Source organism: Callorhinus ursinus, unplaced genomic scaffold, assembly GCF_003265705.2.
Source record: "Callorhinus ursinus isolate GAN/ISIS: 27379988/994484 unplaced genomic scaffold, GSC_fseal_2.0 scaffold98, whole genome shotgun sequence".
NCBI lineage: Eukaryota > Metazoa > Chordata > Mammalia > Carnivora > Otariidae > Callorhinus > Callorhinus ursinus.
This window is the reverse complement of record NW_027397160.1, coordinates 316051-330450: the sequence shown is the minus strand read 5'-3', so window position 1 is coordinate 330450 and position 14400 is coordinate 316051.

Here is a 14400-nt window from a genome sequence, read left to right as displayed (position 1 = left end):
CCCTCTGCGCAGAGCTCCCGCGGAGGTCAGAAGCAGGTCCAGCTTGTCCAAGTTAAGGTGGTGGTTGGGTGCTTGGTGGGTTTGCGTACGGTAAAGGCGTTTGAAAGCTTTTTTACGGCGCGTGCAGTAAACTTACTCCTCTCTCCGTACTGACCGACTTTTCCACCACTGCACACATGACGATGAGCACGTGTAGAAATGCCACATTTCCGAAGGCCAGACTAACCGACTCCAGGCTGCGTTCTATTCAGAACAGAAAATCACCTAAGGCTTAATCAGGAAAAATGCACCGTTTGTGAACGCAGGTGCTGAGCCCTGAGCAGTGAGTGCAGAGGGTGGTCCGAGCCTGGCAGGCCCGGGGCTCCTGAGCCCGCCGAGCAGGCCGAGCGCGGTGGGCACCGACGAGGCTAGCCCCCAGAGCCCAGCTCAGCTGCTGCTTCTCACATGTCGAGCTCAGGCACCTCTCAGGACTTCCGCGCCCGCCTCCTGCAGTGTCGAACGGGCAGGAGAAGGCGCACCCCGGTGAGGAGCCCAGTCCGCAGCCTGGTGGGCAGGAAGCGCTCCAGCCGCGGCGCTCTTCCCACTGAACATCCCCGAGCAGCGCAGTGCCCCGTAGCATGAATTAACCACAGGGAAGCGCTGCAGCAGGCCAGGTACCTGCTTCTGGCTATTCTGGAAAGGAAACACTTCCCTCTGGGGCCAGCCAGCTAACAGGCAAGCCCATCACCCAGCCTGAGGGCTAAGTGCCAGGTGCAGTGTCCAGAGGAGCACTTGTGGACAACCGAGGAAAAATCAAGACTCCCGGATGCCCTCCAGGGATTCCACCTTAATAAACAAATACATGCATGAGGACTTGAGATCTCTTTCTGTGAAACAGACTACCCCAAAACCAAGCGGCTTAATTTCTCAGGATCCTGTGGCCAGTAGCTCACACAGCTCAAGTCTGCTTCATGGGGTGTGGGCTGGACCCACCCGTACGGACCACTGGCAGGGACCACAGGAGGAACCAGGCTGTGTGTCACCTGCGGTCAGCAGGCTGGCCAGGGCTGCTTCTCGTGGTGTATGACTCCCGCCTGCAGCAAGAAGGAAGGCAAAGCTCAGTGCATGGGGCATTTCTGGCCTAAAGTCCCATTGGCCAAAGTCAGAGGGCCAAGTGGGTGGGTGTGAGAGGGGCTTGTGCAGGGCAAGGTGAAGGGACGTGTGACTCACTGGAAGGCACATCTCCACAGCTGTCTTCCACAAGCGAGCCTTTGTTTGGTGCAGCCGGACTGAGACCTTCACGTTCATGCTGCTGTGGACACAGACCCAGCGAGGAGCCCGGGATTGCTGGTGGAGCCAGACTTGGGGCATTCCTCCTGACTTGGAACCATGGCATGCAGAACATGCCTCTTTATGCTGATGTGGGGAAAGCAATTTCCAGCCACTGGAGCCAAGATGTGGGACGTTACCACACCCACGCAGCACCTGTGAGGTCCAGTGCCTTGATGAGGGATCCTACAGGCTGCAGAGGAAGGCCCTTTGGCCCCCTGCTTACCGTCAGTGTCAGATGCCGGGGCGCTGGGGATGGCCCCTCAGTCTCCCCAGAGGTACTGGCAGCTGAACCACGCAGGGGCTACCACCGACAGCTCTTCAATGTGGCCCCACCCTGCCCCTCAGACACTCGGTCTGTTGTTTACCTCACTCATGCAAATTGTGAAAATAAAATATCACTTTGGTGTCCTGAAAAACAAACCTGATGCTCAAATGCTTGCCTGGGGATTCCAGCTGCCCCCACCCCCACCCATCTGCCTCAGTGACAAGGTGTTAGGTTTTCTGGAAGTGCATGAACCTGTCAGCTGTTGGGGGCACGGTCTATACAACACAGAAGGCCACCTTAGCCACTTTTCCCTCTCACTGACATGGCCACATAGCTGGATCCCACAAGCAGAATTAGAAATCACTCTGGACACCCCAGGCGCCTCCAGGACAGCACTACAGGACTTGTGACCCCGAGACCCTGGCCTCCAGCAGACTCTGGAGACAGCGTGTGACCTGGAGAGCCCACTCGGGAACCGTGGTTAGGAGAAAGGAGGTGCCTAGCCTGACCACAGTGGAGCTGCTTGCCTTCATTCACATCCTGGGCTTCCAGAAAGACTTTCAGCCGAAGGAAGTATTCCCGGCCCACAGGCAGAGAAACCACTCCTGTGTTCAGGTCCCCAGCAGAGTGGCCGCCAGAGGGCTGAACCACATGACCTGTGCGCAGAGGGGTGCTGGCGGCTCTGGGCGGCCCAGCTGGCCTGGCCTGGCTTGCTGCCCCTCCTTTCCAGGCCTCGGGCCCACCACACCTTCTGCTCACACACGGTGACCATGTGGTCCCAGCACTGCCTCGCCGTGGCGATCCCATTCCCTAAGTGTCCTGGGGAGGCTACGCCCTGGTCTTAGTCACGGTTGATGCAGGCTGATGATCCATGTGCCTTGAGTGTGGGTCTCAATCATTCAGCTCCAAGGACAACCTTCTTGGTGTTCTTTGGAAGTCAGTTCCACCGTGGTCCCCGTGCCCAGTCATAAATGTGTCTGAGAAAATGTGTGTTTCCTTGTTTTATTTAATTCTACCCAATGTGCTCCAGAGAAGACACCCATGGGTACTTTTAGATTGTAGTCTAAAAGTAGGCTATTGATTACTTGGTTTCTAAAAAAGTCAGGAAGATAAAACTGTTAATAAGAGATAGCCAGTATACTGTGATACGTTTATTTGAGACAAAATATTTTTTTTGTCCCATGTTTATAAAAAGCATGACACTGGAATGACAAAAACCAGATGGTGCGAAGCCTTCAATCAGCTCTTCACAGGAGCAAGCACCGTGCATGGAGTCTGCCCAGCTCACAATGCACCTCTTTCCCTGGGCCCCCCCCAACGGCCAGTGAGCCCACCCCCGTCATGGGATGGACCCAGGGAAGCCTTGTTTGTACAGTGGTTGAAACACATGCACTGCTCCCACTCCCCAGCTCCAGGACCAGAGGTGGAGTTCTGACTCAGTGTGACTTCACTTGGAAGCTGGGGCTGGCGTGGAGACAACCCTAAGTCTGTGCCTAGACCTGCAGTGTGGAAGCCCAGAGTGGTTAGAATGGCCTTCATCCTTTGCCAGGCATGGGGGAGCGGGCCCGTGGTGAGAGTTAGGCAGCAGGCAGGCAGAGACAGGGCACTGAGAACAGGCTGGAGGCCCTCGGATGCCTTGCACCGTGCATCACGTGCACTGGTGAGCACGGATGAGTAAGACTATGAATTTGCTTCGGAGTTGGGAGCAGGGCGGTGAGGCAGGGAAAAGGTGGCCTGCGGGATGGCGGGGAGACAGGCCAGGGTGAGGAGCACAGGCATGGAGGGGAACAGGACCCAGACTCTGCTCCACCACACATTAGCTGAGCAACCGGCCTCTCTGAGCCTGTTCTTCATCCACAAAAGTCACCCCACCACACAGGCGCCCGTGGTGAAGACCATGGGTGCTGTAATGAAGAGCTGTGTGCGTCCCTGGAGCTGCATCCGGCCCTGCTCCAAGACACGGAGCAAGCTTCTAGAAGCCCTGGCTTTGAGCTAAGCCTTACAGATGAGTGGGCTGGTGGTGGGGGTGCCCCGAGGCAGAGGGAAGAGCATTTCCACTTGACAGGAATTCAAACAAGACAGGACATCATCAGCCTGTCAATCAAGGGCAGCATCCTGATCGGGCTAGGCCCCGTGGATCTTCCTCCCTCAACCACCATCAGGATGGAAGGTGCAAAGACACAGATGTAGTGAAAAGAAGGGCCAGATGCACCCCAATGTTCACAGCAGCAACGTCCACAATAGCCAAACTGTGGAAGGAGCCGAGATGCCCTTCAACAGATGAATGGATAAGGAAGATGTGGTCCATATATACAATGGAATATTACTCAGCCATCGGAAAGGATGAATACCCCACTTTTACATCCACATGGATGGGACTGGAGGAGATGATGCTCAGTGAAATAAGTCAAGCAGAGAAAGTCAATTATATGGTTTCACTTATTTGTGGAACATGAGGAACAGCATGGAGGACATTAGGGGAAGGAAGGGAAAAGTGAAGGGGGGGAATCGGAGGGAGAGATGAACCATGAGAGACGATGGACTCTGAGAAACAAACAGGGTTCTAGAGGGGAGGGGGGTGGGGGGATGGGTTAGCCCGGTGATGGGTATTAAGGAGGGCACGTACTGCATGGAGCACTGGGCGTTATACGAAAACAGTGAATCGTGGAACACAACATCAAAAACTAATGATGTAATGTATGGTGACTAACATAACATAATAAAATAAAATTAAAAAAAAAAAGATGGAAGGTGCCTGGGTGGTGAACCCTGAGGCGTGAAGAGCAGCGGTGAGCGCATTAAGGCCTGTGGTCTGTTTTGTCCAGTCTACATGCTCAGAATGAATTGCACCTTTATAACAGATTCCGGGAAAGAAAGAGAGTGAGACAGACATGTATGTGGCCCATAAAGCCTAAAATATTCACCATCAGGCCATTTACAGAAGAAGTGTGCTGACTCCTGGTTGAAGCCAAGCTCCACCCGGACACTGGGACTTTGACCGGACCCATCAAAGTGCATAAACTGTCTTGGGGAGGGAAGGAAACACAATCCAAAACCAGGGTGCCACTGGGGTGGCCATGGTGGCTCTTGAGGCTCCCAGGGCTGTGCCTGAGGCTAGTGCCCACCCAGGTGGGATGCCAGGCGCTTCCGTCAGACGGGAGCAGTGCAGGTGGAGAGTTCAGATGTTTCTGGAAGCAGACTGGGTAAGACTTGGTGGTGGATCGGGTGAAGGGATGCGGAGCAGGGATGATCTGGCTGTAGCCCGTGCTGGAGGGGAGGGCGGCGCCATGCACTGAGATGAGGCAGAGCTGGGAAGGAGCCACAAGGGCCTTTTGTGCAGTTTGCGAGGCCTCAGAGGTCCAAGTGGTGGATACAGAGGAGAGCGCCAGGAGCCCCACAGGGAGCATCTCCAGAAGGAAAGCTAAGTAGGTACTGCGGTGAGTCCAAACACAGCGAGAAAGACACAGAGGTTGTGCTGACTTTGAAAACTCTGGTGGGGGGCTGGGGACAGAACTGGCTAGAAAGAAAGGACACTCCCTGTCTCCTATGAGGAACCTGACGTCGTTTTGACTCTGGAACCTAAGAAGAACGGCCCCGAAGAGACGATGAACCAACCTCATCTGTAAACTAAATAAATACCCACGGACCCAGAACAAACACACGGCAAGCCCAAGTCCTAGAATAGGTAAAATGAGAACAAGGGCATTACGACCGAGCTGGGCTTACCCAGGAATATGACGTGGGCTTAACACTTAAAAATCTATCATGCCAATCCCCCATCAGGAGGTCAAAGGTGAATACCGGTAGGACCATCGCAGCGGATGCAGGGAGGCTCTCAGTAACAGCCAGCACCCCCCATGGTTGGAAACACAAACTCTCAGAAACTGGGAATAACAGGGCATTTCCTTAACCTGATAAAGGGGGCCCACAGGCTCCTAAAACAGGCGTGAAATATACGGTGAAATGTGAGACACAGTCTCCTAAAATCAGGAACAAACCAAGGACACCAGCCCTTTCCACTGTTGTTCAGCATTGTGAGAGCCCGAGGACAGAGCCCCACGCAGCGGAGGGAGGCGGGTGTAGATAATCACGGGTGACATGATGACACACGCAGAAAACAAAAAATAATCTGCAGCTAGATTATTCAATTTAATAAAATCCAGCAAGATTACTGAGTACAAAGCCAACACACACACACACACACACACACACACCAATTTCTGTGCATGAGCAACAAACAACAGGTAATTTAGAAAAACAATCCCGTTTACAATTGCATACGAAAGTATGAGTTAAAAATTAAATCTAACAGAAGAGGTGTGTGATCTTTAAGGAGGAAAAAATATTTCTAAAAAGTTACTGAAAGAGCAAGCAAATGTAGAGACACACTATTTTAATAGATAAGAGGACCCCAGGGTCATAAATATGTCACCTCTCCCACAAATTACCTATAGAGTCAGTCGGATTCCATAAAGACTCCAACAGGGATTTTCATGCAACTGGACTGATTCTAAAATAGATCACAGGAAGGAAGGGGAGCTAGAATCACCAGGGCGCTCCTAAGGAAGACGACGGGAGGGGATTTGCTCCAGCAACTGTGAAGACCACTCGTGACCGGCCCCAGGATGGACAAAATGAGCGACAAAGCAGAACAGAGTCCCCAGAGCAGACCCGCTTACATTTTCACCTTCAACAGAAGAGCTACCATAGATCAGTGGGGAAAGAAATGACTTCACTACGTGATGCTGGGGCATTTTTTGTCCGTTTAGGGAAAAAATGGATTTAGGTATATTCCCACACTCTACCCGAAACTCAGCTCCAGATAAATTAAGGAGGAAAAAAAAACTTTTAAAACAGAGGTAAATATCTTTATGATCTTGGGGAGGGAAGAATGTCTTAAGGTACGAAAGGTGCCAGTCATAAAAGGTAGGATTGATAAATCTAACTCTGTTGAAATCAAGAATGCTCATTAAAAGAGGCAATAAAGTAAAAACAATGCACCCAGTAGGGAGAGGACATCTGCAAAGTGTATAATCAACAGAGGATTTGCATCCAGGACGTATAAAGAACTACAAACCCAACAGAAGAACGTAAATGACAATAAAAATGGACAAAAGGCATGAACAGAAGAGAAAGGCTGTGTGGGCAATAAGCACACGATGAGATGCTCAGCTTCATCACTAGCAGGGAAGGTGCAGATCCTGCTCACAGTAATGCTGTTACACCCGCCACACTGGCAACAGTCTGAAAGACTGACAACATCGAGCGTTGGAGAGGATGCGGATCACCAGCGTTCTTAAACATTGCGGTGGGAGTATAATTCACAACCACTCTGGAAAACACCCGTCTCATCAGAATGAACGTTTGTGTCCCCCAGGAGCCAGCGATCTCACTCCTGAGTACGTATGCAGGAAAAATCCCTGCACACGTGGTCGGAGACAGGTGACAGCAGGTGCGTCTAGGCCATGCCCACGGTAGCCCACTGTCCGTTCCCTAGGAAAGACGAAATCCATCAGGGTAAATCCACACAGCGTGCATACGCCCAGGATGGCATGACGACACAGCTGCTGGATGAGTCAGCCCAGCAACAACCAACATGGGTGAATCTTGCAGATAAAATGTTCGCTGAAACACATGCTGTTCTAGAGAGCCTGAAAACAAGGAGAACCGAGCCCGAGAGGGGCTGGCAGGCGCACACACAACGTTCCTGTGTTTACCTACCATACCGCGTGTACATATATGTTATTATGTGTGCACGTGCATACATGCACACACGCGTGTGTGCACACACATGTACGCGTGTGTGTACACATGACACATTTACCAGCAAGAGGGGGATAAGCACAAAGTTTCAGGAGCCGACCGCCTCCAGCAGGAAGGCCACCAGGAACAGCTTCTAGGAAGAGCATGCAGATGGACGTTACTGGAAATGGTCTCAGTCTGGGATGTGTGGTGATGCACGAGGGGGCATGGATGAGGCTTTATAACTTACATGTATTTTACATATAACACTTTGGTAAATCAAGTTACATATTAAGTATATTTGATTTCATTTATTTTTTGCATATTAGGTGTATTTAAAATGAAAATTTTAATGACTTTTTTTGAGAGGGGGGCAGGGGATGGGCTAGGGAGAGGGAGAGGGAGAGGGAGAGAGGGGATCTTAAGCAGGCTCAGTCTCAGGACCCTGAAACCAGGACCTGAGCTGAAATCAAGAGTCAGGTGCTTAACGGACGGAGCCACCCAGGCGCCCCTTCAGTGTAAATTTTAAAGGGAGAAGAAGGATGGTCAAGACGGGGGAATCAGCGGGGAGAAGTCCCTCACCAGGGATCGAGACGGATCGAGCGATAGTCTGGGCACAAGAACTAAACAGTGTGCACGGGGGAACAGAAAGATAAACCACGTGGGAAAGCAACTTGGAATTTTCATGCAAAAAGATGTACATCCCCTACAAATCCACAGTCCCTCTCCTAAGCATACACCCTAGAGAGGCTCCTACGTGTTTCCCAGGAGACCTGTCCCCGCGGGGCTCATAAACTCAGAATCGTGGCAGACGTTGCATGCCCTCCACAGAGGGAGGGGTTCCGTGAGGGTCCCATGGGACAGTGTGTGCAGAACAGTTGGCGAGGGAGATTCAGTGGTGCGATGGGGGGGTAGCAACACCACACACGATTCAGAGGATTACATAAGGTAAACTACTTTGTAAACTATAAAGGATCATCACTATTAGGAATTCATAGTGCCAAATACCTCAAAATTCTTTGTGGGATAAGTTAAATATTAAAAAAATATAAAACCAACCAAAATTAGCGGCTTCACCAACTTCTTTTGAATGGTGGTAGATTTTTTTTATAAATCAGATTCAAAACCAGTATGGCAGCTGGTAACGCACTACCCTAAAATACTGAACTAGAACCAGTAAAAGCAGCTTTCCTTTTTTCGTTTTTGCTGAGTTATCTCTTAATTACTATGTGAAGCGGTCTTTCTGGAGACACTGAAAGGCAGTTAGGAACCGAGGCTGGGCCAGGGAGAGAGGAGGGTGTGGAAAGGGGGGGTCCAGGCCCCTCCTCCTAGGCTCCAGGCACCCTTCCAGAGAGGGCTGGAGGCTGAACAGGCACCTCATCAGAGTCTGGTTAATGACAAAGGAGATGTGGCTCGCGTGGTTATTTAAAGCCTTCTGGGGGGGAGGGGAGGGCTTCGACTACCATACAGTGCAGCTAGAATTTATAGTGTTCAGCTAGAATTCTCAGGGCTCCAGCCGCCTGTCACGAGTTACTCCAGAATTCAGGAGCTCTGAGTGGTGCCCTGGAAAGGGACCCTCTTACGCATATTGCTCATCATCTCTGTTGAGGCATAACATGTACAGAGAAGTACCCACATCAGAAGCGTGCCGCTCGGTGCATTACCCCACAGTGCACACGTGTGAAATGTCCGCCTGGGGCAGAGGGTAGAACATTGCCTGCCACCCAGAACCTTCTTCCCCATCTCGGCTCCCTCCAGGCTCTGCAGGGAGAACTCTGCCCTGACCGCCCACACCGTGGATCAGTCACGCCTGTGTTTATCCACATGCACGGAATCCTGCAGCGCTACGCTCTCTGGTCTTGCTTCTTTCACTGGTACCAGGTTTGTGAGATCCGCTGTCTCAGCCACACTAATTCATGCATCTTTCTTGCAACAGAGGGTCCAGAGTATTAACATTCCACAATATATTCACTCGTCCTACCGCTGACGGGTACTCCAGGTGTTCCCTATTTTTTGCTGCATGAACAATGCTTCAGTGAACGTTGTCCAGTGTGTCTTTCATGATACACACGCACCATTCCTGTCAGGTGTAAACCAAGTCAAGGGCACACGTATGTCCCACCACAGCCAATTCTCCAAAGTGTCGACCCACTTTCGGTCCCCCCAGCAGTCTGGGTGCATTCCGGTTGCTCCTCGTCTTTACCGTCACGGGGCGTTAATGATCATCTTCACTTGGGCCATTCTGGAGGGTGTGATGGCAGCTCCCTGTGGTTTTCACTGATGACCGAGGTGGTTGGGTATCCATGTCCGCCCTCATTGCCCACCTGTGTATCCCTTCCCATGAAGTCGTTGCTCGGCTTTTCCCATTTATTTGTAGAAGTTCTTTGTATATTGTGAACACGAACTCTCTAGTCGCTTGTGTGCAGGTACCTTCTCCTGCTCAGCAGCTGGCCTTTCCCGAATCCTAATGGTGTCTTTTAATGAACAGTTCTTAATTTCACTGTGATCCAATGTATCAACATTTCCCCATGGTTAGTGCTTTTTGTGGCCCATTTAGAAAACCTGGACCAGCCCATAGTCATGAAGATAAGCTCCTAACCCCCGCCCCAGGGCTGATTGTTCCGATTTTCAGATTTAGAGCAACAATCCATCTGGAACCGCTGTGTCTGTATGGCGTGAGGTAGGGTCCAGATTCACTTGCTGTTGTCATCACTTGTGTTTGGCATCCAGTTGGCCCAGAGCTGTTTATTGAAAAGACTCTGCCCATTTCCCCTTTGCTTTCAGGAGCTACCTTTGCTTTCACACTGGACTCACTACTTTGTTAAGTGCTATGTCTTTTCTTGTTATCTGGCTCTCTCTCTCAAATAAATAAATAAAGTCTTTTTTAAAAATAAAAAAAAATGTTCTCTCTTTTTATTTTATTATCACTGGTTTCTGGTTTATTTAGAATAGAGCTGGTTTTTATATATTGACCTTTTATCCAGGAATCTTTCTAGATGTACTTAATAATTTTAATATTTTTTGTAGGTTCTATTGGATTTTCTATATACACAGTCATTTTGTCTTTGAATATCAACTTTTTTATTTATTCCTCTCAATCATTTTATCCTGTATTGCTTTTCTCTGGCTTGCTTCTCTTGCTGGTGCTGACTGGAAGTGTCAGTAGTGAACATCCTTATCTTATTCCTGACTTCAGAGGGAAAGAATTCCACATTCCATGTAATATTTGTTATAGGGACATTTTTTAAAAGATTTTATTTTATTTATTTGACAGAGAGAGACACAGTGAGAGAGGGAACACAAGCAGGGAGAGTGGCAGAGAGAGAGGGAGTAGCAGGCTCTCTGCTCAGCAGGGAGCCCAATGTAGGGCTCGATCCCCAGACTCTGGGATTGTGACCTGAGCCAAAGGCAGACGCTCAACTAACTGGAGCCACCCAGGCGCCCCAGGCACATTTTTTATATAGATGCCCTCTATCAGATTAAGAAAGTTCCCTTCTATCCCTATTTTACTAAGACTTTCTTTTCATGGATGCATGTTGAGTCTTATCAAACGTTTCCTTTTGTGCCTATTGAGATGATAGCATGATTTTTCTGTTTGGTTCTATTAATATGATGAACTGGGTTTGTTGCCCGGTGAACTGGGAACACCCCAGGCCCTGAGGCCTCAACCCAGCCCATCCCAAAGATGTCACCAAAGGTTCTTGGTCTCATCACGAGAAAGAATTCAAAGACCGACACACGACAGAGTGGACAAGCGACACAAGCGGAAAGTTTATTAAAGCAAAAGTACGCTCTTGAGATGTGAGAGTGGGCAAGCTCGAGAGAGGGAGCTGCACGCCCTGGGGTTGGGTTTCTGTCCTTTATGGATAGTTGTTAACTAGGGGGAGGAACATTCATTATTTAGGGTGGCGACTTCTTGGGAGCAGGGATTGGACCTTTTCTTCCTTATTTGGTCAGGGGTTTCCTGTCATGGCACCCACCATTGGGCCTCTCTGGTTTGATCCAGCTTCTTGAGGAGTGCTGCCCAAGGCTGGCCATGATTCCTCGTGGCTGGCCTCCAGGTATCCTGTTAGAACCTAACTAACTGATTGAGCTAACAAATTGATCGAAGTTCAAGTGTTAAACTAACCTTGCTTTTCCCGAATAAGCCTAACTAGGTCATGATATCCTTTTGGTATAGAACTAGATTTGGTTCACTAAGGTATGGTCAGGGCCTCGGTATTTATGTTTATGAGAGAGATCGGCTATAATTTTCCTTTCTTGCAGTGTCCTTTTCAGGCTTTAGTATCAAGGTTATATTGAACTTCATTAAATGAGTGGGGAAGTGTTCCCCTTCTTTGCTATTCTCTGGAAGAGTATAGTGTTAATTCTGGTGTTAATTCTTCCTTAAGTTTTGTTGAATTCAGAAGCCTTCCTAGTCTGGAGCTTGCTTTGTAAGACAGTTTTTAATTATAGATTCAATTTTTTTTTTTTTTTTTTTTTTACCGGGCATAGGACTATTAAGATTTTCTATTTCTTCTTATTTGGGCAAGAGTCAAACTCTGGTCTTGCTAAACCCAATCTCCACTGGACCAGAGGAGACTGGTGGGGGGGGAGGGGCACTTGGGCTGGCTGCCTGCCTTGGCATGATGTTGCCTTCAGAAGAAATACCAGTCTGACACACAAAAAGAGTTGAAAAGCAATTCAAATCTTCATGCCAGTTGATCAGAGAATGCCAAAGCAGAGAGGGTATTTATATTCCTACACACAGTGCAACTTCCTGCAGCACTTCCTCTGTTCCATCTCCCCTAGGAACCCTCGTCATGGCATGGCGGCTGCCCCAGTCTCCCTCTTGCTCAGCTGCCTTCTCCATCCATTGTGCTCGCTTCTGGGAGGATCTGCTTGGCTCTGTCCTTGTGATTTAATTAAGCCAGTCTCAATCTCCTTATTTCCCCTGTTTGCACCCATTACTCTATGGGGTTTGGTTAGCAGACTGAGGATGGAAGGAGAAGCTCCGAATATGTCCTCATGAATGGTCCTCTTGCCTGCTACGAATGCATGAGTCGGCCGAGTTTTCCGGCTCCTGTGGCCTGCAGAGCAGTTGTGTCGCCGTCACCTGGCTCTTCCACACAGATGCGCACCCTGGACCCCCAGGCCAACTGTATCAGACCCTGTGGGAAGCCTCCGGGCGGGAGCCCGTTCTCAGCAGGAAGTGAGAGGGGTTGGGCATCACTGAGCGAATGCTGTTCGCCGTCTTGGGCTGCTTGGCCAAAGCCCCTGTATTCCACCTTCTCTTCATCAAAGACCCAGAGACACACTTGGCAAGGCCCCGTGCCCAGATGGGGAGTGCTGGGACCTGGCTTATTTTCAGGGCAGAACTTTCTGGAGACGTGGTGCCCGAACCACCACCCTGCAGCCCCGCAACACCCCACTCCCTGTACCTCTGTGGTGTATGTGCCTGGTGCTTCCTGGGGTCCCCAGCTGGTAGCCCTTCTGGTAGCGCTCTCTGCTCTGCCCTCACACACGGTCTTACTCAAGGACAAGCAGTGGAAGGAACAGGAGAATTTGTGTACACGCTCAGCCTCCCAGCGTCCAGCTGGCCTGCTTGTCTGCCTGTCGGCAGCTCAGTCTCACAACCTGGACCACGCCTGGAGGGAGAGTGGCTTGGGCCTCGCCTCCCGTCCGGAGACAGAGGCCAGTGTGAGGACAGACCCGGGAGAGCTGCTGGGTCTCCGGGCTTCGATGTCCTCCTCAAAAAAATTGTTAAGTCATGTATCATCCAAGAATACAGGCCAAATCATGTTAGAGCAAAGCAGGTAAAAACAAAATATAAGTTCAGCATATAAAATACCGTACAAAGCGTCCATTCAGATGTAAGTCACTGCTTCTGCCTGCAGGGAGGTACATCCAGAGACCCTCCTCCCAACATGGGATGTGGCACTCGCTATTCTAACACAACCTAGGGGCCTAAAGGGCAAGTGTCTCCACCTGTCTAATGCCCCCACCAAGGGGGACTTGTGACCCAGTCACCAGTCAGCCGTTCAAAAGTGTCTTTTCAGGGAGAAGGGTCGAGTGACTAAAAGTCGCAGGACAGGATTTCATACTTGTCACTGTCACCGTTGGGGGCAGAGGCAAGGAGTGCACCCCTGTGAGTGGAGCGGGAGCCCTGCAGCTCCACGTGGAGTGGGTCCAGCAGGGGAAGAACGGGGTCTGGAGCGGGCCCCGGAACAGGTCCCCACTGCCTGCTGTCCTGGCTGGTCCACGGGCTTGTGGCAGCGTGGGCACACATTCCAGAAAGATGAGAGAGCATCTGTAGTCTTCGTGGATTCCTTTGAATTGCATATATGTATAAGCCCACCTATTTTTGCTTTCTAGAATTCCACTTCTATTTTTGGTAGGATATAAAAGCTTTGACTATTTCCCAAAATGGAAAAACACATTTTTCCCCTGACTGTCTTATAATATCTTGGTCGCCCACTAAGTAAGGGCATTTAGTCTGTAGGGTTGCTCCGTGAGCCCTCGTCCCGATACCCCGAGGAAGAGCTAGCTGTGTGCGCCACAGACAGCTTTCCCGAGCTCTACTTTCATCTTACTTTGGTTTTTAACGCTCGGGATTTAACACATATGCCAATAGGTAGGCTTGGGCGATGATGTCAGACGTGCCCCCCCCCCCCGCCGTTCTGCAATGGGACCCAGGCCTGCCTCCTGGGGGGAGGGGGAGCGCTGGAGGACCTGCCCTCTCTCACTGCACTGCCCTCAGGATGTGTGTGGGCGCTGCGCACTCTTGCTATTTCAGGAAGCCCCCAGCCGTCATCAGGCTGGCATGATGGACCAGCTTGGCGCACCCACTCCAGTGCACCAACCTCCCTCAGAACCAGTTGATTGGCAGGAGGAGTTGAGCTTAATGATTAAAAACGTTTCTAGAAAGTAACAGAAACTTGTTAACACATTTGTTAAAACAGCAATTACTCTATGACCCAAAAGAGCCTGCAGTAAGTTTACCGTCTCCAGTCTATCCATCAGTAAGGTCTGGGGGGCGTCCTGCCCCCAGTCCCATCAGACCCTGTCATATTAACCAACCCACTGCACTGACAGACCAGGAG